The sequence below is a fragment of the Watersipora subatra genome, chromosome 1 (assembly GCF_963576615.1).
Source record: "Watersipora subatra chromosome 1, tzWatSuba1.1, whole genome shotgun sequence".
NCBI classification, from domain to species: Eukaryota; Metazoa; Bryozoa; class Gymnolaemata; order Cheilostomatida; family Watersiporidae; genus Watersipora; species Watersipora subatra.
In genome coordinates, this window is record NC_088708.1 from 62,854,250 (window position 1) to 62,880,317 (window position 26,068).

General features: G+C 35.3%; 1 long non-coding RNA gene across 1 annotated transcript; it reads left to right on the forward strand.

Annotated features, from left to right (window-relative positions):
* Positions 1-213: 213 nt before the first annotated feature.
* LOC137405246 (uncharacterized) lies at positions 214-24,520 on the forward strand. The gene is made up of 8 exons (XR_010979748.1): positions 214-351; positions 4,006-4,062; positions 5,818-5,874; positions 7,908-8,040; positions 11,015-11,131; positions 12,971-13,084; positions 18,605-18,742; positions 23,656-24,520. It is a non-coding gene; the product is annotated as an uncharacterized lncRNA (long non-coding RNA).
* The last annotated feature ends 1,548 nt before the right edge of the window (positions 24,521-26,068 follow it).

Consider the following 26,068-nt stretch of genomic DNA (forward strand, 5'->3'; position numbering starts at 1 on the left):
AGCTGCGTAATCTCGACTCATTATGTATCCAACAGCTGGAAAGCAAACAAATTGTGTAGCTGCGCATGGGCATCAAATTAATTTAATTGCGCAAATGACGACATTTCTTTCTGTAGGACATAATAGTCGCGCACTCTGAGCTTGTAGTCCATGAGCGATCGCTTGCATAACAGGTACTCTGTCATGCGTGTCTTAGATGCCATATTGGTTTGAACCAGGCCTAAGTAAGGCTGTAAATCTACCTCATTCCATCTCGTTACAGTCAGGCTTTTAGCTTTAGTTTCTGATTTAGACAAACAAGGATAGGCTAAAACTCTATTTAAGAAATAGGACAGATAGTGGAGGTAGCAGGTATGTGTGCTTATGCTTTAGCTCTGGCTTACCATGTACCTTGGGGATTACATTGAACTAAAGAATTTGTGGTTGTCACTCATCCAAAGTAACAACAAATTAGGACTTTTATTAGAAGCCTGAATGATTGTAGCCTAACATTTATTTCATGTTCATGTTTTTAACGCAGTCATTCTGACTTTATATATGTGTTAGTCGTATAACAACTGAAAAGCAGAAAATCAAAGAAGAGAAAGGCTGTTATGAATGCTTAGATATAAAGTTATAGGGAGCAAAAAATATGCAGGTACAAAAACTCACCTGACCGCGCAGGCCAAGACAACATATGTAGTTTTAAAAGCTGAAGATAACTGTAGAAATGTCAAGTGATTTGCAAGAATTGAGAGTCGCTATCCTTGGTAATGTTTCCGTAGATATGGATTACAGAAAAATGTTGTCTTGCTAACTGGTTGCTAGATGCATGCTTTACATTAAAGCTTCAAGGTCGCGAATGATAAGTTTTTCAACTTTTCAAAGATTTCAAGGGATTCAAAAATGTACAGCAACTGTTTCAATAATATGGTTTACAGAAGGATGTTTAAAAACTGAATAGTGAAATGGTATATAATTTATATTGTAGTATTCATACAAAAATTATTTCTGTACCATATGCTTATCAAAGCTTCCATTGCAAGGCAAAAGTTAGCAATAGTTCATTTTTCAGTATAGAAATTTAGGACGAAAAATGGATGTAAAATGAGCAACATTGTATAATGCTAGAACTACATGTAGCATCAGCTTTGCTAACAAGGCTTTGTGAAGGATATTAGATACGCATGACATGAGAAAAATCTTTTACCATGGATGTTTATATTAGTGAATGATATTATTAATATTCCCAGTTGCAGATATTACTTAAGAGAAAATGACTATTTTGCCATAAGCTTAGCTTTTGAACATTTTTTTGATTGGCTAATCAACCATGATACAGATACAGTCAAACATGGATAACTCGAACTTCAAGGGACCGAGCAAAAGTGTTCGAATTATCAGAGCATTCAAGTTATCAGAGCACTGTCACAAGTCCATATATTTACTTATTTATTAGTAGATACATGTACATATACAAACTATAATATAAATCAAAAGCACAAATGGCTTGTTTCAAATTAAATGCTTCTAATGTAAAGTTTAAAACGTTTTCATGAAAAAGTATAGAGATTTTTCTATCACTTGAGATTGGTTTGTGGTTTGAGGTGATGTTATTGCCAGGACGTTTTTCAGATTGACATTGGCAAAACTTGATTGTTGTTGAAATGCTCAAAAGAAAAGACATTTTTTTCTTTTGGGGTTTTACCCACGATCAATTTTGCCGTTTTTTCTTGAAGTTTATGCAGATTACTTTACTTTACCTGGGATTCGTTAAGAGCAACACTCCGAGGCAGTTCAATTAGAAGTTTTACGAGGTTTTACGGTACATTCTATATCACTCACGCTTTTTTAATAGATACTTATTGAATGTACACACGTATTCTGTGTTTAGGTCAAACGATGAATAGTTTTTTGTAGCTCAGACAACGTATACGTTTAATTACAACATTTTTAAGACGTTTTAAACATTCAACATTCCGACGTTGATTCAACACGGAATCAACGTCGGAAAACTATTCATCACGGGCTAGCCGAGTCACGCACTCAAGGATTTTCGCCACGCACATACAAAACAACATGCGAATTTTGTTTTGTATGTGCGTGGCGAAAATTCTTGCGCGCGTGACCCGGTTAGCCCGTGCTATTCATCGTATCGCAGTATAAATCAAATTTCACCAAACTTTTAGAAAAGTCGTTGACAAAAATATTTTGCCGATGGTGGTAATAACGACGCTTATGAATTACGAAAAGATGAAGTTTACCTCTATGGCTTTGAATAAAGTGATTTTCTAAAGCGAAAACAACCGTTTCGGTAGCTGTTGGGCAAAAAAACAGTTCGAATTAACAGTGTTGAATTCGAGTTATCTATAGCAATTTATCATTACGTGGGAACGGACCAAAGGAAATGTTCGAATTAACCATTTTTTCGAGCTATCCGTGGACGAGTTATCCATGTTTGACTGTACATGCAAAATAATTAAGCTCTCTGTATACACATTAATATGCTAGTTAGCAACAAATTTGTGTGTAGCATTAGCAAAATCAATGACTAAAATTTGCTTTATAGTTTTCCAGTGTGCTGCAGGACCCTTTTTGTCTCTTGTGAGCTTTAGCTTTCAGAGCCAGACATTACCCAGTTCAAGAACTGAAGGTCATAATCTAGTAGCTAGCATTATTTAACCATCCATTTGTATATAGCTGAGGGTATGGCATTATGTAATAGCATGGCTGGGGGTTGTTTAGTTCAGGCTAATCCCATCGGCCACTGTCAACACCTCGCTGGCACTTGTTACACGCATTACTCATGCTTCTTTGTCTAATGGTGCGTGTACACTGGCCGATTTTGTCACTCATTTTGTCAAGCACAGACCAATTTGATGAGTCGGTGTCGGCATCGGTAGGTGTGAGCAGAGAGATCGGTGTTGGTGCTGATTTGAAAGTCGGTGTCCGGTGAATCCCAGCAGCTCATCAGCCAATCATAAGCTAGGAGCCTCTGATTAAATGAGCCGAAGCTTTAATGGCAGTTCTAAGTTTATGAAACGAAAGGGCTAGGTTTAATGAGAGGCTAAGAGACTGTCATTAAACTTTCCCTAGTGCTCTTTCTGATAGTGAGCTTTTATTTAAATTAATTAAAAGTGAATAGCCAGTTGTATGACTACTACTAGTACTACTACTAGTTCAACTACATGTACTACTTTAAATGAATTTGCCGGCCCTTACTTGGCACGATCTAAATTATTTCATACAGAAATAAATTGAGTGTGATTTTATTCAAGGTTTTATTAGCGAAGGAAATTTACTAGCCGAGGAGCGTACAGCCATTCGCTCTGTCTACTAAGTGAGCATTGCGCCCTTATATACAATAAAATTGCCCGTTCCGGCTAACGGAACCGAGTAGGAACACCAGGTAACAATGTTTAAATGGCCAATAATTAGGCCCGCTAGTGCGTTGATATGACAACATAAACGACGACAATTGATAGCCTAACGAGTAACAAGGCTATAATAAAAAGGAAAACACATATAATAAAATATTTATAGACATAAAATATATACAAACATATAATTACATATAATACAGACTGTCAGAGCTCCCGCAGCTGATCCTGCCATCAACAAAATCTAATCGTCATCGGAAGATTCCATTCGGCATTCAGTAGTTGCTTCTAGCGATAGTAGTAGGAGCAGTAGTAATAGTGTAGTACTAGTATATAATTTTCCAAAACAAACGCGTTGATTTTTATGTGTACTCGTCTTTGCGTGGTTGGGTGAAGGTCAGAACGGCGAAGCGCTGTGATTGGCTGTTGGTACCGAAAAAAATGGTTCGATTGTTGAAATGTAAAGGGGAGTCGGTGTCGGCACCCATACGTGAAATGTCTGAGGTACCGGTCTGAGTCAGAGTATTGGCACCTAATCGGAGTCGGTCCTGGCCAGTGTAAACACACCATAACTTGTAATGTACTGTCTAACTGGTCTTGGTCAACATGAATGCATGCTCACCATCAATTGTCTTTTTTTCTGTAGATTCTGCAATCGTGTTTCGTAATGATGCTATGATGCCTGACTTGCTTTTGGTTGCAGGTATGTACTGACAAGATAAAACAGTGAGACTCCTTTTTCAATTTTATTTTCAGGGTTTAATTATATGGTCTATAATTTTGATAACAACTGTGACTTAGTCTTTAGCTGAACGCCCTCTATTCTTGTTATTTTGTTACTGTTACTCATGCCAACAAGAAATTTAAAAATCATATTGTTTTAACTAATTATAATAGGAAAGGGTGGAGTACTATTTAAGATAGCGTTTTTCTGTAGACCCACATTACAAAAATCATAATTAGCAATCAATATAGCTCTGGTCATGACATTAAAATTAACATTTTTGTGGTTTAGTGTCATGCTTAGCCTCTGAACATTGATTTCAATGTTTTCCAATGTTTCTAACTTGAAAGTTTTGAACTCTTGAGATTACACCATACTGACCCTCTTATAAAGCTTAACCCTGTCTATAACAAATATGATTTCATCTAGTTCTTAATAGCCTAGCCGAATAACCTTACCCACACTGTGTAGTACTGTCCTGATTGTATTGTGGCTGATTTTTGTTAGTACAAATTAGGGTTTGGCACTAGCAGTGAAACTCACTGAAAATTCATGGGGTTATCTTCTCTCAAATCTTGTAATTAGAAAGTTTGAGTATTTTTATCTTGTTGGCTAGAATTTAGACTGCTGAGTGTGAGATTTGCTGCTTGAATTATTTGAACAAAATGGATTAATGTTGGGTTTACTGGGACTGAAAGATGTGTGATATTCAACAACCAGGCTTGCTACGAACTAATGCAACTATGAAAATAATTATAATTGCATTTCAATATCATGATGACTAAGCTGGTGTCTTGTAATAATTTAGGTTGTACACATAAAACACCATAGATATAGCATGTTTCAGTCAGTTCTACTAATACAATTAAATATGACATGGAGTCGTGTAGTGTTTTTATAATTTTAGTCTCCATTCTTCTTATTTGAGATTCTGACGCTTGTCGCCAATGTTTTTTGTAGTTCTACCTGCAAAATGATAAAAAGTTATTTTCACCTGTAAAATTACAATTTACGTATATATATTGAACAACACTTAAACTGTTCTATGTACTCGAAGAAGAGATAGAGATAAGGTTTGAGTGATCAAAAAAGATATATGTGCATGCAGGGACAAGAACACTCCAGATAACCTAATCGCAAACCAAGAAAACCTCTGTAGTCATAAAAGCCGAAGAAACTGTAGAAATGTCAAGCGATTGGCAGTAGTCGAGAGTTGCTATAATTCATAATGCTTTGGTAGATATGAATTACTAAATAATTTTTCAGCAAGCTTAGCTTTTGAACCATGATACAGATACATGCAAAATAATTAAGCTCTCTGTATACACATTAATATGTTAGTTAGCAACAAATTTGTGTGCAGCATTAGCAAAATCAATGACTAAATTTGCTTGATAGTTCTCCAGTGTGCTGCAGGACACTTTTTGTCTCTTGTGAGCTTTAGCTTTCAGAGCCAGACATTACCCAGTTCAAGAACTGAAGGTCATAATCTAGTAGCTAGCATTATTTAAACATCCATTCGTGTATTGCTGAGTGTATGGCATTATGTAATAGCGTGGCTGGTGATTGTTTAGTTCAGAGAAATGGCTAATCCCATCAGCCACTGTCAACACCTCGCTGGCACTTGTTTACATGCGTTACTCGTGTGTCTTTGTCTAACTTGTGATGTACTGACTAACTTATCTTGGTCAACATGAATGCATGCTCACCATCAATTGTCTTTTTTTTCTGTAGATTCTGCAATCGTGTTTCGTAATGATGCTATGATGCCTGACTTGCTTTTGGTTGCAGGTATGTACTGACAAGATAAAACATTGTGACTCCTTTTTCAATTTTATTTTCAGGGTTTAATTATATGGTCTATAATTTTGATAACAACTGTGTCTTAGTCTTTAGCTGAACGCCCTCTTTTCTTGTTATTTTGTTACTGTTACTCATGCCAACAAGAAATTTAAAAATCATATTGTTTTAACTAATTGTAATAGGAAAGGGTGGAGTACTATTTAATATAGCTTTTTCTGTAGACCCACATAACAAAAATCATAAATAGCAATCAATATAGCTCTGGTCATGACATTAAAATGAAAATTTTTGTGGTTTAGTGTCATGCTTAGCCTCTGAACATTGATTTCAATGTTTTCCAATGTTTCCAACTTGAAAGTTTTGAACTCTTGAGATTACACCATACTGACCCTCTTATAAAGCTAAACCCTGTATATAACAATTATGATTTCATCTAGTTTTTAATAGCCTAGCCGACTAACCTTACCCACACTGTGTATTACTGTTCTCATGGTATTTTGGTTGACTTTTGTTAGTAAAAAGTAGTATTATACTCACTGGAAATTCGGGAATTATCTTCTCTCAAATCTTGATATTTAAAAGTTTGAGTATTTTTATCTTGTTGGCTAGAATTTTGACTGCTGAGTTTGAGATTTGGCACAAGAACTCTTTGAGCAGAATGTATAAGTGCTGGCTTTACTCCACTTGAAAGATGTGCAATATTCAGCAACTATGCTTGCTATGGACTAATGCAACTCGGGAAATAATTATAGTTGCATTTAAATATCACGCTGACTATGCTGGTGTCATGTATTAAGTTAGGTTTTACAAAAAAAAACACCGGAGATGTAGCATGTTTCAGTCAGTTCAACTTGTTCAATTAAAATGACATAGAATGGTGTAGTGTTTTTATAATTTTAGTCTCCAATCTTCTGATTTGAGATTATCACGCTTGTTGTCAATGTTTTTGTAGTTGTACCTGCAAAACAAAAGAAAATTATTTTTCATTTGTTTTTACAATTTAGGTATAAGGAACAATACTAAGCAAAACAGTAAATAATGCAGTATCTCATCAATGTTAGCTCTCTGAACCCTCACAGCTGGTATTACGGAATTGCGTAGGCTGTGGCAGAAACCTTAATGGCGGAATACAGGCTTCCATATGATTCTGTTTACAAAATATGTTTTTAAGCAACAGCAAAAACTAATAAAATTAATTTTTTCGCAGGATGTTAGATTTTGAATTTCACTTCCATTTGTAACATTTTTCACTTATCTTTATCTACTTCTTTCATTATGATAACACATTTTATTAGAATGATATCGCGAAACAATCAATATGACTCATTCGTTGGTAGGTCATAAATGACTGTGATACAAATGTGGAATTTTATGATAATAAATATAAATTTCCAGTATATTTTGAGTCATGAAAGGATGATGAGTGTGCTATGGATGAATATTATCTGTAAATGTTTAATGAGTGTTTAAAATCGTGCAAACTTTTATAGTTTTAGCCCGAATAATGGTGACATACTGTTTTTTTCTGTTTGATGACATCTGCTGTAGGTTGTCCGACGTTTTGTACTGCTGTTTCACCAAATATCATTGCATTGTTAGCACGTTTAGCTATATTTGGTAAAAAATTAATAACTTCGGATTGCTGGACATATTGTCTAGGTTTACTGACACGCATTGATTAGATCGAACAAGGATCAACGGGTTAAAACTCGGTTTCGTATCATGGATTTTTACAAGTTTGTATTTATATTTAACAACTATGATATTATCTTACATGTATTTACATAGCATTGTCTAATTTATTTAAAAATTAGAGCTTTAACTAGCAAATGTGGTTGCTGTCTAATGACACAGGCTTGGGTAATATTTCATACCAAGGGTTAGCACAAAGCCATTTGCATAGCTATTCATCCATAACATCTCGTGTATTGCTTTTCATTTGACCAGCACTTTATGTATTTCTATATCAAATTCATTGACATACAAACCGGTGGTGACTCACGGTTCTTTCATCTATATAGGCCTGGGCGGTCATCAAGGTCCTCTTCCTTGCATTGTCTTCCGGAAGATTTTGGCGATGAGTAGATCATAAATGTCAGTTGAACGCTTCTTCCCTGTCATTAGACACGTACCCAACCTAATTTTGAACAGCTGGTAAGTCATCATTGACTACTTGACTTGATGGGCTTTGTACTTAATGACCTCCCATATACTCTCAACACATTAGTCATAACTTATAATAAACTTTCATGGGTAGCAAAATCGTAAATGATACAGAATTTGAAGCGAACACGAGTCAATACACAAACCGGCTATAGGAAATCAATTGATTCTTCAGAAGATTGCGTCAGTCTACCCCAAACCTTCAAAATAAATATATTGATATATATATATATAACAATAACCAATAAATAGATTTAAGAATTCAAGCAATTTATGTTTACACAAATTCTGTACCATTCACTATCTCACTACCCACTTTCGCCTTGAAATTCTAGAAAATTAGAGATGCGAGCTTGCAAGGTGGTTTTTGATGTATCACTAAATGCCCAAAGATGCGAAAGGCCAGTTACGGAAACTACATCACTTGGTTTTCCCGTCAGGTCTGCTTCAGATTTGTTTTAAAAAGGTTGGCTAAAAATGAGAGTATAAGCAAATCGAGAAGTTTCCAGCCAGGAAGAGATGATTTAAAAATTAAAATGAAGAAAAAATAGAAATAACTCTAATATAAGATCAGAATGTTTTTTTCAAGAATGTTTAATTAAGCTGAATTCAGTTATATTAAATTTATACTTTAAGTTTGTTTATGCGATGCCACAAAAGTGTAGCGTACCAAGCGTGTTGCATCAGGTCTCTCTCTCACAATCAGTAGTGCTATGATTCTCTGAAAGGTAAGAACTCCATATGGTATGCTACTGTATGGACTGCTGCATACTGCCACTACTCAAAAATATGTTGTACATAATACTGCTACATTTTAATGCAGACCATAACCTTTACATAGGTATTTGTAGCCTTGGGGGCATGGGTATAGAGCATGAATAGATAAAATCATGTATTTTTTCATTGTAATATCTCTTATTGGTAGTTTTTTAGAGGATGGCAACACAATAATTTATCTTTAGTTAATTTATATAAAACACATTTTTGAGATAGGACTTTAAGAAAATTAACTTGCGAGCTTTTGTCCCAGAATGTATTTTGCTCTCATATCAGACATGACTGTACAGTAGGCGCTGCTAAAATGAGATGATCAGTTCTAGGAACGTTTACATGATAAGGATTTTTCATTATAAGAATGTTAACATACATGTAAATTGTCTAAACCATTTCAGGACCTTTCCAAACTCGCTCATGTGAGAATCCGACTTAAATTCTTTTAAATGTATTGGCGGTGCCTTAACTGTATTATTGGTTTTCATCGACAACTTTTCATGATCAACCTCATTGGTTTAATAGACCATGATTGTGGTAATTTGACAATAATTTGATGAAGAGCGCATAGTTTGGCGCGACAGCGACTTACAACAATTGACTAAGAAAAAATAGTTTCACTATAAAAAAGCGATAGTACCTTTTCGTCATCTATTCGTTCTTAAGAGCTCAAGATTGCAACTCCAACTCGTGACATTCAGATGCACCGACCAATAGCCTTAAAGTATTTATCAACAATTGCACTGCTACATGTACCTATTCTCTGTTCCGTTGTCACTTCAGACAAATTATCACAAGAGTCAGAATGTCATGGAAATTGTATGTATTATATGTATAATGCTTTATGTACAGTGTTGGGAAAAAATCTTTGTCTGCCTGTTTAAGTAAGTGTAGCACTGTAATAAATTCATCATAATTTGGAAATATTTTGCACCGCATACATAAAACCCTGTATCAAAACAATCCTAATGAGCTGAAAAATAGAAATAACTAGATTTTAAAATTGCCAAATATCTTCTATTGTATCAACCGCTGCCTACTAATTCACACTGCATACCAGAAAATATGTCATCGCAAATTTCGTTATTATCTCTTCTTTAATTATTTTCTAAATTGAAAATAACAGTCTTGTACTGTTATGGGCCCAGAAAAAAACCATTGGGGTTGTTTTGCATTTTAATATTTTATCTGGTAGCCTTTGCAGACTATAACCATTCTGCAGCCTTAGGCATGCTGTGAACAAGCCTCACGAGCGCTTGAGTGTTCATAATCTGAAACCAGCAATCATGTTGGACAGCTGGTTTTTTCAAACGCCTTGATCGTGGTAGATCTTTGGTGGTTTGATGCTGCATTCATTTCTTTACCAATTAATTTTCTTTAGATTGAAATACTCTAAGCTTCTTCGCTATTTTTCTATTGCTCAGATTGCCCATCGTATGCAGGCGAATGATGAGGTCGTTGACACATTTCTTATCCATGGTTGATGTTGACGCTGGTATGAATTCTGGGATCTCTAGCTGTTCCTCTTTTAACAAGCAAAACTGTAAACCTTTGCTGCACATGCTGTCCAACAGGATCTTTATTGTTGTGATAATATTCCACTTGAAAATTAATAATGTCATATTGCGTTTGAAAATGAGTTAATAAGCACTGATTCACATTGATTGGCCTATAAATGATTATTGATCCCTGATTAACCGTAATTTTATTACTGATGGTGTCAACAAGATCTAATGTTAATTTACTTTTAAATGATGCATGGTTTGTCAGGGTTTAATCCCTCTACATGACTACTACAACAAATTTACCTAAAATGGGCAGTGAGGTTTGAGGTGGACAAATACTTTTTGACACCGCTGTATGTCGCTTTCTTTTCTCGCAGGTGTGGCGAGACAGACTAACACTCAAATCAAACTTTAGAACTCGCCCGATGATACACTTTAAGTTATATGGAGTTTTTTACGCGGTACGAAGCAAAAACTTCACAAAATTGCCCGACTTTTTCTAGAATTTATGCTATAGGAGGTATACGTTATAGGAGCATCTACTTTACTCTAAAAGACCATGTGAGTTTGTGAGGTACAAATATCATGTTTAAAGTGTGCAATAGCTCCCATGTAGGATACTTTTGCTCCCTCATCACTAATTGAACTTGAAAGTTTATTGTGTATTATCTAATTTTTATCACTTTTAGCCTTGCTTGTCCTCTAGCGCAAAGCCGACCTATTGCTCCTAGATGTGACTCTGGCACTTATGGAATAAAAGTGCAAGCTGAGTTATCAGTAAAGATTTTGACAGAACTGTTCATGAAGTGAGTGTGAGAGTGCTTTAATTTCAATGCTGTAGTTTATCCCATTTTCTTTCCACTTAACATGGAATGTTTGATTAGTACGATATTTTAGGCAGTTTGAGGCCGCTTGTTTTTGGGACAATGTTTAATTATGACTGCTGATGTACTGGCGGTTAAGACATTTGAAAAGCTGATAATGGTGTTTTTATAAAACCCCAACAACAAATTCAGAGTAATTTTTTGCTTTGTAGCATATTTGACTCAATAGAACAAGTGTTATCGCTGAAGCATTCTCTTAAGCCTGGTTTCCATATGACAGCGCAAGGCGCGCAACAAGGCGCACGACGTCGTGCGTAGGCCAGTTGTGATATGGAAACGTCAACGTACGACGGTCGCGCGACGTGCGTACGCTGATCGCAAGTATCCAACAGAATGGATCCTTGCGATGGGTGCGTGCGATTATGTATCCCACAATACACCGCTAGACCTTTTCAACCTATCCCACAATTCCAGCGATAGGCTTTGTTCCGAAGAAATCAGTCTCCCGTACGAAAGAGTAAGCCTGATTTTTATATGACAGCGTAATTTCGCAACGGAGGTCAGTTTTTCCGAAGAAATATGTCTCTCCTACGAAAAATTAAGGAAAATATCCACCCTGTCCAATGCAAGCATGGAGCTTACGCGCGATATGGAAACACTGCCTCGCTGCCCAAGAAATGCATTGCGCACGATCACTGGGCCGCGCGCGATCATTGCGTTGTCATATGGAAACCAGGCTTTAAGGTGAAAACAAATTAGGCGATAATTAGAGCGATATTGCGTTAGAGCTAATCTGCGTTAAAATTCACTCAGCGTGTTCATGCAGAGCGATAAAGCTAGAATTTCTCTACACAACTTTATTGCTAACGAGATGCATTTCGATTGGTTAGTTCTTACCAGAATGTAATTTTACGGCGGGTAATTATTTCTTACCGATGTTCAACAACGTACATCAGCTCCAATTTTCTATTTTGTTACGAAACATCTTCAGAACGAACACTCAATTGTTCATGAATTTAATAATAGCACTCCCAGTTCTGTCCATCATAACAAAATTTAAAAAAAACCGAGTTGAAAACCAACATCCGGAGTCAATCGTTGCGCCAGTTGACCATCTTGAGAATGGTAAATATTTAATATATTAAATATGAAAAACCACTACAAAATAAAATATGTATAAAAAATTGTAAAAACAATACAGCTAAAAATACAAGAATCGTTTTTCTTTTGTCTTCTTGTAGTGTAGGCAGTGTACACTCTTTGAAAGGGAGATAGGTTTAATAACAAATGTGGAGGTTGTTTATGTTGTAGCCTAGACGACGACATTTTGACTGGCCTAAATTTATCAACAACTCCGAAAAAACTAATGATACAGATTTTTATTGGCAGTTTGTGAGCGTGCCCATTATATCATTTGCTAGTAAATCGCTTGAGTGTGTTTATGCACGCACCAGCGATATCTTCGCCCTCATGACGCTTGCAATAAAATCGCCTAGTGTGTTTGGACCTTAAAAGCTCCTTGCTATATTTTCACAAAAGGCGAATATACCTAAACCTATACATATACTAATAAGGTAACTTACCTCCTCAAATAGAGTTGGCGTTCATTAAAAAGATGGCGCTCGATTTTCAAAGCAATCTCCTGATGTGGTCCCAAATAGCGGTGCCAATCAAATCAAGGTGCATTCAAATATAGGTTTAACGGTAGCTCACTTTCAACATTTTTTCCAATACCAAATTGAAGGTGGTCATAGACTCTGTGCATAAAGTCCTCATCAACTTATTTTTTTATACAATGTTAAAATCTTTGTTCTTTTGTAGAAGTTGTTTAATCTGGAGAACGAAGATGAGCTCACCACGCAGAATTATTGTTCTTTAATCATGTTCTCACAGAACTAATCATATTGGCCTACAAGTGTTTTGAAAAACTGAAGGGTAAGTTGATGAGTCCTCTACTTTTTGTAGTCCTAATCTTCTGATAATTAAATTGGGCTTTGATGACTAAAGTGAGCTCTGGAGACTGCAGTCATTACATTGGGTAGTTGGCTACACTAAAATACTATAGCACTGACAATCCGCAAAAAACAGTAAAACAATAGTTATGAAGCAAAATAACCATGTATGGAGTGGCATGTACAATTGATATTTAAATTGTACAAATACAATATCAAAGTATTAAAATATTAACCATTTTTTAAAGATTGAATGTATTTCTTAATGAGTGTAGCCTGGGTTTTCCGAATGGAAAAAGTATAAAACACAATCAGATTTTGGTCTAGTCCATTAACTGAGTGCATACAACAGGCTGCGCAGTGCAGCTCAGCACAATGTACGCTTATAACCAAGAGCAATGCGCTAAAAAATATTTGTACAAAACATTTCTTATTAGTGAGTAGGCAATTAGTTAGCCGGTCATATGTGTACCTAATAGGAAAAAAACCAATCGCCATCCTGCATCTAACTAATAGAAAACATGTTAACAGCCAACAGCAACCAAAGTTTTTTGAGAATCATTATTTTTGTTTTTACAGTTTATTATTGCAATAAACAGCTGTGTTAGACCTTTACAGCTACCAAGGTTTTAGAAATGGGCAATAAATAAACCTTTGGAAAATGGACTACTGATTGCTACCTATTGTATCAGCAAAAGAGGATGAGAACCTGACCAAGCTCATACTGCAACACACTTTTTAGATTTTTTGTCGGTAACATTAGGCGTAAAACCTTCTGCTGATTAATGTGTATGTTAAAAAACTCTGATAGGCAGTGTGATTCATAAATAGGGTCATCTTAATCTGAGGGCACACTTCATTGGTGAAAATTAGGTCTTTAATAAGAGCCATCACATGTAGGACAAATTAATGTACCAAAGTCTGTTCTATTCTAATAAAAAGTGTATTACGTTATTCAATAGAAAAATGATATGGTAATGATGCTACTACTACCAGGCACAATAGCCTTTTAGCTTTTACTTTGAAACAATTTTTATTTACCTTTTATGGCCACAATGTTTGCGCTTTAATTCTGGAATTGTCTGTTTGTGTAATAATGTTCTATCTACCAATCTTTCATACAAATAAAAGTGTCCTCAAGAACCCTGGCCATCATTTTTAGCTGTTTTTTTATGAAATCTAGAGGCATTTGAAACGTTCTCTCTTCCAACAGCGTCCATAATTTTTTAACCTTGTCTTAGCATTTTACAACATATTGAAGGGTAAAGTAACAATTTGTTCAAAACTTCATGAACTTGTAGTATGGCTCTTACTCTGTTTTTTTTACACTAAGCCTGCTTATAAAAATGCTGATGAAATGCAGTTGCATTTAAGTTCTGCATAAATTGTCTAAATTGTTTTTTATCACGGCTTCATTAACAAATTAAAGACTTGGTAAATTTTGATCTTGCAGCCATTTTTCCTAATTGTGCACGCAGTATGATGCTCAATTACAACAAGGCATGAAGTAAATGTAATACGAAGCAGTTTTTGCACTGATTTCTTATGTCTTATTTTTATGTTGAAGCTGTTTCAGTGTGAACTCTTAAACTACCAATAGTACAGCTCGTTTGGCAATGTGTTTCTGTATGGCCAAGTGCTGCATGATGCGGCTTTAGCAAGCTTTTGTACAAATTGTTTCCGATTACTGATTAATTAGTAAATTATCTTATTACATCTATACCTGATTAAAAAAAGCTATTATTTGCATATGTTGAGCAAATAAGAATGCGTTTACAACCTGCGCATAGTTTTGCTTTGCAAAAACTTGTTTTATGAAATCTTCTTACTGATGACCAGTAATTTCAGAAGCAATACAGCCATAAATGGTTACTAACTTCAGATCTATAGACTGAGCAACTTTATTGAGCAATAGTACTAATGAGAGTAATTATGTTCATCAGATTAATTAACATGTAAACTAATAATATTCATAAATCATCCGACTAGAGTTTTGTGCTTACCTCACAGTAATTTCAAAATGGACGAAAAGTGGTCCCTCTCACTCGACAACTCGTTTGTAATATTTTTGGGGGCATGAACTAACATAAAAACTTATGCTGACAAACTTGCTATAAAAATATTGTTAATAAACAATTGGGGTGTAAAGTTATAACCATTTATACACTCTTTTAGAAATTAAGTTTCACGAAACACTTATTTCGCGGTAGAGATCCATTTGGTAGTAAAGGAGTTGAAGTTATCAGCAGGTAGATCATATGGGTTGCGGTCACAGAAAACATGGTTAAGTCGCAAATCACGAAGTTGAGTTATTCGACTTTGAAGTTGCACCAACTGAACTTATAATATTGGTAACAAATTTTGTAACCTGTAGGTCTGGACCGATCAAATAATGATCTTTCTGAATCTGAAGTCAGTTTAGCCAATAAAAGTATTTTACCATCGAAAAAAAACTTAAAACCGTTGCTATGCTAAACAAGAAGTACTGAAAAATGGTGTCCGCTAAAAATAATTGTTTCTTTTTTGCCGATTTTAAAGGTAACTTTGACATTTTGGATGCTTGTAATGAGTACTTTGGTATTCTAACTGATGTCAAAAGCAGTGAAAGTAAAGGGAGTTGTGGTGATATTTTCCTAACGATTCTTACAAGATTACTACAATATTTAATAATAAGAATAATTATTCAATTTTTATAAAATTATAATCAGATTTAGTTATGAGAATAATTATTCGAGTTTGCAAGGTCGAAGTATATAGTGACCGATGGTGTGCAATATGTTACTGTTGTTAATTTTCTAAAGATTTGGTTGATGATTTGGGTGTGCCCAATATCGCGATACAATCAAGCTGTTTTTAATATCTGCAAAAATAAGTAATACACTTTCTTATAAATATACAGCTATTTCTTTGACAACCAGCTAAAATCTGTTTAGATTTTTAAATTCAGCATAGTTTTTTGGATCCAAGTACAGAAATCTAGATAAATATCACAATATCTTGATATTGGTTGCTATGTCGTTTTGAAATGTAAACAAAACTTTACATTGGTTTTCGTTTCTCAAACTTTAATACCAGTTTTCTTGGAACTATGTTTTTGCACTAATGGTAAACGTGCTTCAGTTTTGTTGACCATATAATCTGCTGTAATTAGGCTAGAATCAAAATTTTGTTTGCTAAATCTTGTAATCCCGACTTACCATGAACTCTGTGATCATGACACATATTAATAGTTAATGCACTGTTTGGAACTTATAGTGCTATTGTAGAACTACAATAAAAAATATGTCATCACTAACAGAAATTAACTACCAGTTTTGATTTTGTATAGGTGTCTTGTTTTCTATTACAGATTTTAATGTGTTTGCAGGACAAAATGAAGCAACTGCAAGAGGTTTATTATAGAATTTATTTCAAATTGTGTTCTTATGATAGAACTTTCCGTAACAAACTTTCATTTGGCTAATACTTGTATCCATTTTTGACTAAAATAAGTCGAACCAATTTGTTTCACTCCTACTACCTGCCCTAAATTGGTGCAAATGGTCATCAGAAATGTGCTTTCTTTGCGCTGCTAAAATGGCCCATTAAATGTACTTTAATTTGATGAAAACTCAAATATTGGTTAATTATTGGCCTTTCCAAAATACCGTAAAATACTCATCTGATTTGCATGTACGGCTTAGCTGCCCAAGTTGTCAATGCATGGTACTGGAGCTTGTTATCATTTTGCTTGTTGAAGGTTGACTTGCAACAAAATTTCATTACGGTTATTTGGTATCAAAAGATTCACCATGGCTTACTCTGCTGTGTTGTGTGTGCAAAATATGGAGAACTGTGATTACAAGCTCTTAAAAGCTAAAAAAGAAACAGTTAATCTCCGCGATCCCGAAACCGCCGTAGATTGGAATCAATTCTATTCTCTGACATAGTAAAATGATTTGGTTATTGTTTTGACACGTGATCTTCTCACATGAATTGTAAGTTCCGTAAAAGGCTCAATATAAAACTTCTTGTAGCACTAATTTATGACATAAACTTTGGGTTTCGTCAAAGAGCTCCTACCAAATATAGATGCTCGCTAGTTTACAATTTTGTTTTGGGTTGATCTAATCGTCTAGTCGCAATCTGATCATGTGACCCATGCTTCCTGCCAAACAGCGCGCATAATTTCCGCAGCATTTTTTGACTATCACAGGTGACCAACAGGCTTGTCATGCTTATCAGATGATGATATGCATTCCTTCGAGCTAAGGTTAAAAATTAAACCATTTTTTACAGTAGGTTTTGAGATATCAGTGCTCAAAGTGACATCAATACAGTGATGAGGAAACAGATGCTTGAGGACAATAGACATCGTTTCATTGAATGCGTGAAGTGTAATTGTGAAAATATTTGAATGAATGAGGTTGCATGAAAGTGTAAACAGAAGCCATCTTGTTGAGCTACGTTCCATTTGACCCATGTTTGGAACGGGATTCTAATCTTCGGCAATTTCGTGATGGCGGCGATTAACTTTCCGCTTTTGAGCTTTTAAGAGCATGTTATCACATTTCTACATATATTGCACATGCAACACAACAGAGTAAGACATGGTGAATCTTTTGATACCAAATAACTGTAGCGTGAATTTTGTTGCAAGTCAACCTTTAAGCATTAGTAATCTTTTAGAAAAATGACAAGATTTTCTTTTGGAAACATACCTTTCAAGCAACAACGGTATGCGAGTGCCACTGTACGTAATTTTGATTAATATTCTTAAACTTCATAATCATTCTTAGTATTGACTAAGTATTATTGCTTTTTAGTTTGTGTATTTTCTTATGTAATTATTATCTGTGAATGTTTAGCTGAAGCTTGTGCAGAGCTGTCATCAACAACAATTTAGTTTAATGTCATTTACTAGTTATTCCGTTTTACAAATTGGACTATGCCTTGTGAAATAACTGCTTTATTTTAATTGTGTATACAGCTCCTATTAACCCTTGCATGTTTATAGTTGTCATGTTCTTGCATTCTGGTTGCCTGTCCACTGATGATAGCACTTGTACAGACTATATGTAAGCATAGTGTCTGGGATAGGAACTGAAACTCACAGTTAAAACCTATGGTGACCAGCTCTAAACTTTACTTTGCAATAATATCTAAAAGCCAAGTCCAGATCAGGGTCAGACTACTGACTATCAATTTTACGAATGAGTAATTGCTTTTGAAATACCACTTCAATATTTGAAGTCCTTTTTTTAATAGAATATGAATAAGTTTTTACATTGCTTAACTCGCGTTCTTCTATTGCCTACAAATCACAATGGTGACAAATATCAAAGCTGGGATTGAGAGTCATAAGCTAAAATATCAGATGCACTTCTGCTTGCTCAGTTTTTTCCTTTTTTTTGCAGCAAGCAATGAGCTTTCAATTGATTAGCTATGAAAAGAGTTTAATTTAAATCGGAAAATCATTCATTCAAAAAATGTGATATTTTTATTTTGTTATTACTAATTGCAGGGTGTTGCTATAACATGTTCTGCACCCACTCTGGTGCTAGACAAGTTATCTAAAGAATTGGCGATTCAAGGTTACAAAAGCTTACATATTTGGGGAGGTTTCTGGTCAGAGGAGAGCGGACAAAGGAACTTAGTGAAGGTAAATTAGAGTGTCAAAACACCAAAATATTGAGTGACATAGAATGAACCTTGGTGAAAAACAATATTTTTTTAGATGTATTTTACAAATATTGAGATGAAAAATTTTGTGCTAGTCCGAAAATTTCAATAATATGTATTTGGACGATGTATCTAATAGTATGCAACAAGCTATAGCTTTTTTTAACTCTGAATGACACTCGTATTGCTTAACTTGCATTTTTGTACCATTTACAATCTCTGTTTGTGAGAAATGTACCTTTTGTTTCAAATCCTGTTCGGCCTGTCATAGCTGTTTTTTGCAGTCACCATTCAATTTTCGGGATTAACGGGGACCAGGGTCTTTTGTGGACAGTGAAAACCCACAAAATAAAAAGTAATGTTTTTAAGTATATACATTAATAAGCCAAACTTTAAGGCCAAAACACTTGCATTGTTTCATAAGCATAATGTATTTGTTTCCTATGTGAAAAGTAAACTTAAGTTCCTTTCATTGACTTTTAGGTCATATTCTAACTTAAATCCAAGTATTTTAACTCAAATTATGATTTTTTTGTAGTATGGGCATAGGTCAGATTTTTATCTGGTTGGAATAGCTGTACAGCAAATTTTGCAATAATGTACATGTATACCTATTATAACGCAAATTCCTCTCAATGTAAATAATTTATGTAAAGCTTTTGTTTGACCAACATAAGTAATGCCATATAGGGTAAAGTGTCAAGTTGGTGAAAGATCCCAAAATTATTAACAAAATTTTCATAGTTGTCCTTAAAAATATCGCTTACATTCTTGCCAAACTTGAGCAATGATGAGATGCATAGGGTTCGCTATTATAGATACCAATACATTGTTAAACTAGTTTGTCATTAGAGATTGTCATTTTTGTCAAAAATATGTAAAATGATTCGCCTCGCAAGAAATCAGAAATATTTGAAGGGGATCTATCAGTGAAAGCTTTGGAGTGTTAATACAGACGGTTTCCTACTTACGAACATTCGAGTTACACACAACGGTACATACGAACAGGTCTGCGCGTATATTCATCGATAATACCGACGGTATTACCGACTTATTAGCGACAGAAAGAGGGGCTACATAGAAGCATCACCCAGCATCCACCTTCCTCTGCCCAGTTCGTTGCAGGGCATTAGTATGTGAACGTATCTCCAGTGCGCAAAGAACTTTTTTATTTTTCCTGTATGTATTGTAAAGGAGTTTGCCGACCTTTACTTGGCACGATCTAGACTAATAAATAAAAAGAAGAGAGTGTGTGTAGTTTCATTCAGCTTTTTTATTAGCGAAGGAAATTTCACTATTCGAGGAGCGTACATCTATCTGCTCTGCTCAAATAAATGAGAGCGCTCTGTTATATTCAGTAATATCAACTGTTCCGTCCTAACGGCAAACGGTGAGAACACCGGCTAACAAGGTGAATAAATAGGACCGCTAGCGAGTTGGTATGACAACAATAAAAGTGACGATAAATGATAGTGTTATAACATGATATCAGATATAACAATAGCATAACGAGTGAAACAACGGTATAATAAAAGGACGACACATAAAAAAGGACAACAAAGATAAGTTCTAGCATAACGATTAAAACAACGATATAATAAAAAAGGACAACACATACGATCAATAAGAAATGCTGTGTCATGGCCCGGCGTCCACCACAGTATTCTCTCCATTTTATTAAAAAGTTTTTTCAGTACAAACCAATTTACAGGTTACTTATACAAGCCTTAAACATACTAATATAAACCTTCAATATACTTATATACATGTAGGCCTTAAGCATAAGGTATAATACAAAATATAGCACTGAAGCAACTTACGACCAAATTCACTGTACAAACAATTGTTCGGAACGTAACTCGTTCGTAGGTTGGAGACCGTCTGTATACCAAGCAGAATGTCATGATATCTAGTCTCATCAAAATCTATCTTGCTCCCAAGCTCTTCCCAACGATGGATAAATGATAAGTCATACAGACAATGATTTTACTTTGTTAGCTAGCCGCAACAAGTATCAGCCTGTCTTTTGTGGCTTTTATTCACCTCACCTTCTGTTTGATCTCCAAATTCATGTTTACTACCTTCAAAACTGAATGTTTTTTAATTGTCAAATCAGTTGATATGAGCATCAGAGTTAGATTTTTTGCTGACCTAGAATTTATTTTGGTCATCTCAAATAGTCTACGAAGATGAACTGTTATAAACGAGTGCATTTGCACAGACATGCTAATGGCAAAGAGTAGCTTTATCATATAAGCAGAGACTAAATGGTGTAAACAAAAGCTGAAAATCTGTTTTAATAGAAACTTCTAAACTATTTAAAGAATTTCAATAATGTCTATATAATTAATGATTAATGTATAATCCTAAATATTTAGGATTTGTTTGGAGTGCACGAGAGGACAACTCTGCTTTGCAGAGTAACCTGGCAGTAACCCTATGCTTAATTTGTACATATATGCATTGCAGTGAAAGGCATATTCATACACACCAACCTTACAGTGTTAAAGGCCAACTGAATGAAAAGGGACTTTTATACAATTCATAGTCAATCTGTGCATGGAAAAAATTGACCGTGTAGACAGTTAGGAATTTTACTCAGCTCAAGATTTTGAATCAACTTGGCTTGTACCAACAAATACCCTGGCAGTGTAGAGTGCTGTAAAAGATTATCAGTTGCAATAATTATGCATTCAAATATTGCAAATTATTACAAGGTTAATTAGCATAGTTTTTGTAGTGTCAGTCTAGCAAGGTAAATGTTGCAAGTTCAAATCCAGCGGGATGCAATATTTTTCCATTATCCAATGGTGGCTTTATATGGACAGACACGGTTCTCATCACAGTACAGGCTGAATGTGTAAAATTTTATAGATTTTGGTGCATTTTGCTTAAAAATAAGAGGAATGGTAACGCTGTAATTATTAGTTTGTAAAATAAAGCTTTTCTTAACCCAACTATTCATTACATCTTATATTTAAAAGATACCATTCTTACCTAATAGTTTGACAAAAAAGCTTTAGCTTAAAAGAAAGCATTAATGATGGGAGTCCTACCACACAAAGCTGTCGTCAGAATAGTCACTTTTAAAATCACTGTCGTCACTTTTAAAATCACTGTCGTCACTTTTAAAATCACTGTCGTCACTTTTAAAATCACTGTCGTCACTTTTAAAATCACTGTCACCTTTTTCAAATTGGTAACCAAAACAACCTCTTTCTTCACATTCGTTATTTTAATACAAATATCTATACTGGTGGCACTGGGTTGCGTTAAAAATCTGAAACTCGCTAGGTTTAAACTTCTGCTAACCAAAAGCATGGCTCAACCAGCGACCTTCATAAGCATATTAGTGATGTTTGGGAGCGTTGCTGATTACTCCGCGAAGAGTGACAGCCGTCTTAGGTTTTTAGAGCTATATTTCTTGTACTGAAAATAGACCGAGATTGCCTTTAATAATCACTGTCAGTCACAGACTTGGAAACGGATTTGCTGTCAATGTCGTGGCATTTCATTGCTTTAATTATTTGGCAGTCTGTAAATGCTGGGCCAGATGCTTCAAACCAAAACTAGTGAAGTTTCGGTTGACCGTGGTGATTTATGAACAAATAATAAGTTAGTAACGGTACGGCAACACGTAACAAAATTTCCGTTGGTTCTAACCAAAATCACGAAATGATTGAAACACACAGAATTATTCTGCGCTGCTAGAATCGTGCTAGCGGGCACGATCTCAGCAGCTTTTGCGATTAGTATAGTCCAAGAGACGTATAATGACACACAATAGTAAAAGTATAAGTGCAAATCAACATAGTACACACGATGCAACTGCTTAGATTGCGTTATTGAATGCATTTATTGTTTGGACGCTATAGCTACAATTTGTTTATTTTTTAATTATATTTCCTTTTTAGCAGCAAAAGTTTTGCGGTAGAGAATGTCGACATCTCTAGCGCAAACAAGTCAGTTGCATCGTATTTACTATGATAACTTTCTGTAATAATTTTCTTGTGTGTCGCATTATGTTTTCGGACTACATATATCTTAAAATTTGCTAAAGTCGTGCTCGCTAACTAAAAATAGCGCGACTTAGACAGTTTTATCGTGTGTTCTATGTTGAAATGCTTTCGTATTTTTATTGTGTGTCACGGTACATGTCTTGGACTATACTAATTGCTAAAGCCGCTAGAATCGTGCTCGTTAATAATTTGTTTAATCTGTTAAAAGCGTTCGTCGACGAACTCGGTGGGCATGCACAGCTCAAATAATTCTGTGAATTTTGACCGATTAATTCTGCGTTTTTCGTGATTTCGGCCAGAACTCCGAACCAACGAAAAATTCGTTACGTGCAGCCGTACCTTTAGTAATCCTATTTACGCAATCCTCGTCACCTACATTGGTAAATGGTCGTCTCGTCTGTCACTTTTTAAATATCCCTGTCGTCGGGTCGTCAGAATCGTCACAAAACATGGGAGGACCCCCAATGATAATGTTTGTTGTTTTTTTACTTTTATTGAGTTAACTTGTGTTAACAACATCAAAACAAGAATTTTTTAAGGCTTACTAGGTTAATTTTTTTTAGGCATAACATCAACATAGTGAGAACTGCAATCTCTGTAGGGCAAACATAATTATGCAGAGTTTCAGTAAGAAAGCATCTTCTGTGTGACCTACATTTAGTACAGCCACCAATATAGCTAGCTGCAAAAGCCTACTCTTCAAGTTTCTGGCCAATCTCCTAAGCGTTCTAAAACAACATGATGGAGCACACTTTTTAGTCAGTATTGTTTTAAAGCTGGTTTGATATCTTGGGAAAGTCTGTAAAATGAGTAGTGTTCAACATTCTCCTAATTTTTAACTATACTAACAGGTTAATAACTGGTTTCTTTGCAGGTAGAGCAGCATGTTTACCAGTGGAGGCAAAGTGGTCTAGATTGCCTAACCTTCAAACAACAAGTTGATGTTCAATTTCCAAAAAGGCATCAAGTGACTGGAATGACATCCAACCTAAAAGTTCTTTCTGTAGCTGGGCGTGTCTACAATCAACAAAGTTCTCTTGCGAATCGCTTCTAAGATCTCTAGCTAAAATCATATCTTAAACATTGTGCAGAGCCATTAGTTACAGCTACCACAACTTCACACATTATACTCGAGGTGCCAGGAGATGGTCGCACAATTTGCAAGACAATTATAGAGCTCAGTGTTTTGAAGCTCTACAGCTTTATTTGACAGAAATAAATTAGTCCACTTTTGTTGATAAATGTTTTATGGTATTCTTGTGAATGCTTTGATTTTTAATCTTTTGGTAATGTAACAGCTGTTTGGCCTGCTTTTGATAGGTTGCTCCATTTGCACTAAAGACTTTTAGATTTATACAAACTCATTGTGTTTTAAGAATATTTTATTTGTCACCGTTGCACTCACTTGAGCAATTTGTTTGACGTACTTATATTGAGCTTTCCTTTTCTGTAAACTCAACTCCTTGACGGGGTTGCTTAAAGAGTCAATCTTTTTCCTTTTGAGTAAGTTTGGGCTTTTTTAAAGAAATATGCTGACCAATGTTGATAAATGCGAGTTAGATATACATGCATGCAATCTGCACAGTGTGTTCAATGTTACTGCATGGTTTCATCGAAAGCTCTTATCTGAAACCTTTTATAATCCAAAGGGCCCCACATATGCTATATTTCCCAGTTTTGCCTCAGTAGCAATGAATTGACTAAATAAAATTTTATAAGTAATAAATGTGGCCACAGGTATGCAAATCTCCCATGTTTGACATTTATGTTTTAAAAATTGGGTGTCTCTGACTCTACCGGGCATATTTGGCAGCATGAATATATGCACTGTTTTAATTAATATACGTTTTAAAAGTTTTCTATTTGACAACTAGGATGGTTTCAATACCAATTATTTGATGTCAATACCATCCTAGCGTTTATTGCAACTTATTACAACTTTTTTTAAATGGACAAAGTGCTTGTTTTTGCCATGCATGCCCACTAACAAACTATTAAGGGAAAGCATAGGTTTTCAATTTTATGAATAATACGTATGATAAACTTTAGATCAAAGCACACACAGATGTGCCTGCAAATCGGTTTTCTTAGGTTCTGTTGGCAAAATCCCTGAAATGGGGTTTCAGGGATTAGTTTGCCTTTTTAACCAATTGATAGAAAATTAAATGATGCAATAAAGGTTCATTACAAGTAAAAAGAACCAAACTAAATATCATAGTTAGCTAAATTTATATAAAAAGAAGTAGAGCTTGGAACTAGGACTATCTAATTCAAGATATAAAAACATAATAGGAGGCCCTGAATTTAATGAGAAGATAACTTCTCTTGCAAAAGAGAAGACAACTCAGAATTTTGTATAAAAATTTTCAAATTTTACGCTAATGGGAGGTCCTCCATTTCAAACTACAGAGCCTCCTAACCTGCAAAATTTTCCAAAATGTTGAACTCTCCGGCAAAATTTATGCAAAATGCAAAATAGATACGTATGCGATCAGCATGACGAGTAGAGTTGTTTAAGCATGTTTCTAGCGAAGCCTCCTATCAGAAGCCTCCTATTATCCGAAAGCCCTATATCGTGGATATATTTTTCAAAGTGGCCTCCTATTCAATCTAATTTGACTATATATATATATATATATATATATATATATATATATATATATGGAGCACTCCACCCGAAATCTGATACTTTTAGATTGTATCTTGATAGGAAATATGGCGGTAGGGGACTCAAAAGTGTACAGCAGACAGTGAAAGAGGAGGAGCAAAGCATCAAAGGATATGCAGCCTCCATGGCCATCTCAGATAAGTTGCTAGCTGAATCTCAATCGGCTGCTCTTACAACGGACCTACGCCCTGATGATGAGGATATTGACTGGCACACGAAACCTCTTCATGGTGCTTACCACCAACAAATAACTAAGGTTAGCGATCTTCACCAGACATATATGTGGCTGAACAAAGGAAACCTAACGGCCAATACAGAGTCGCTAATCATGGCAGCCCAGGAGCAAGTGCTCCCAACAAGGCAACTCCAAACAAAAATCTATCACACTAGAGACGATCCTAGATGCAGACTGTGCAAAGATGCACCTGAGACCATCCAACACATCATCAGTGGATGCAGGCAGCTAGCAGGGAACGCATACACTGAGCGGCATAATCATGTCGCAGGTATTGTGTATAGAAGTCTATGTGATGAGTATGGCCTTAATAAACCACAACACTGGTGGGAAGCTCCTGGTAAGGTCAATGAAAATGAACGCTCTAAGATCCTCTGGGACTTC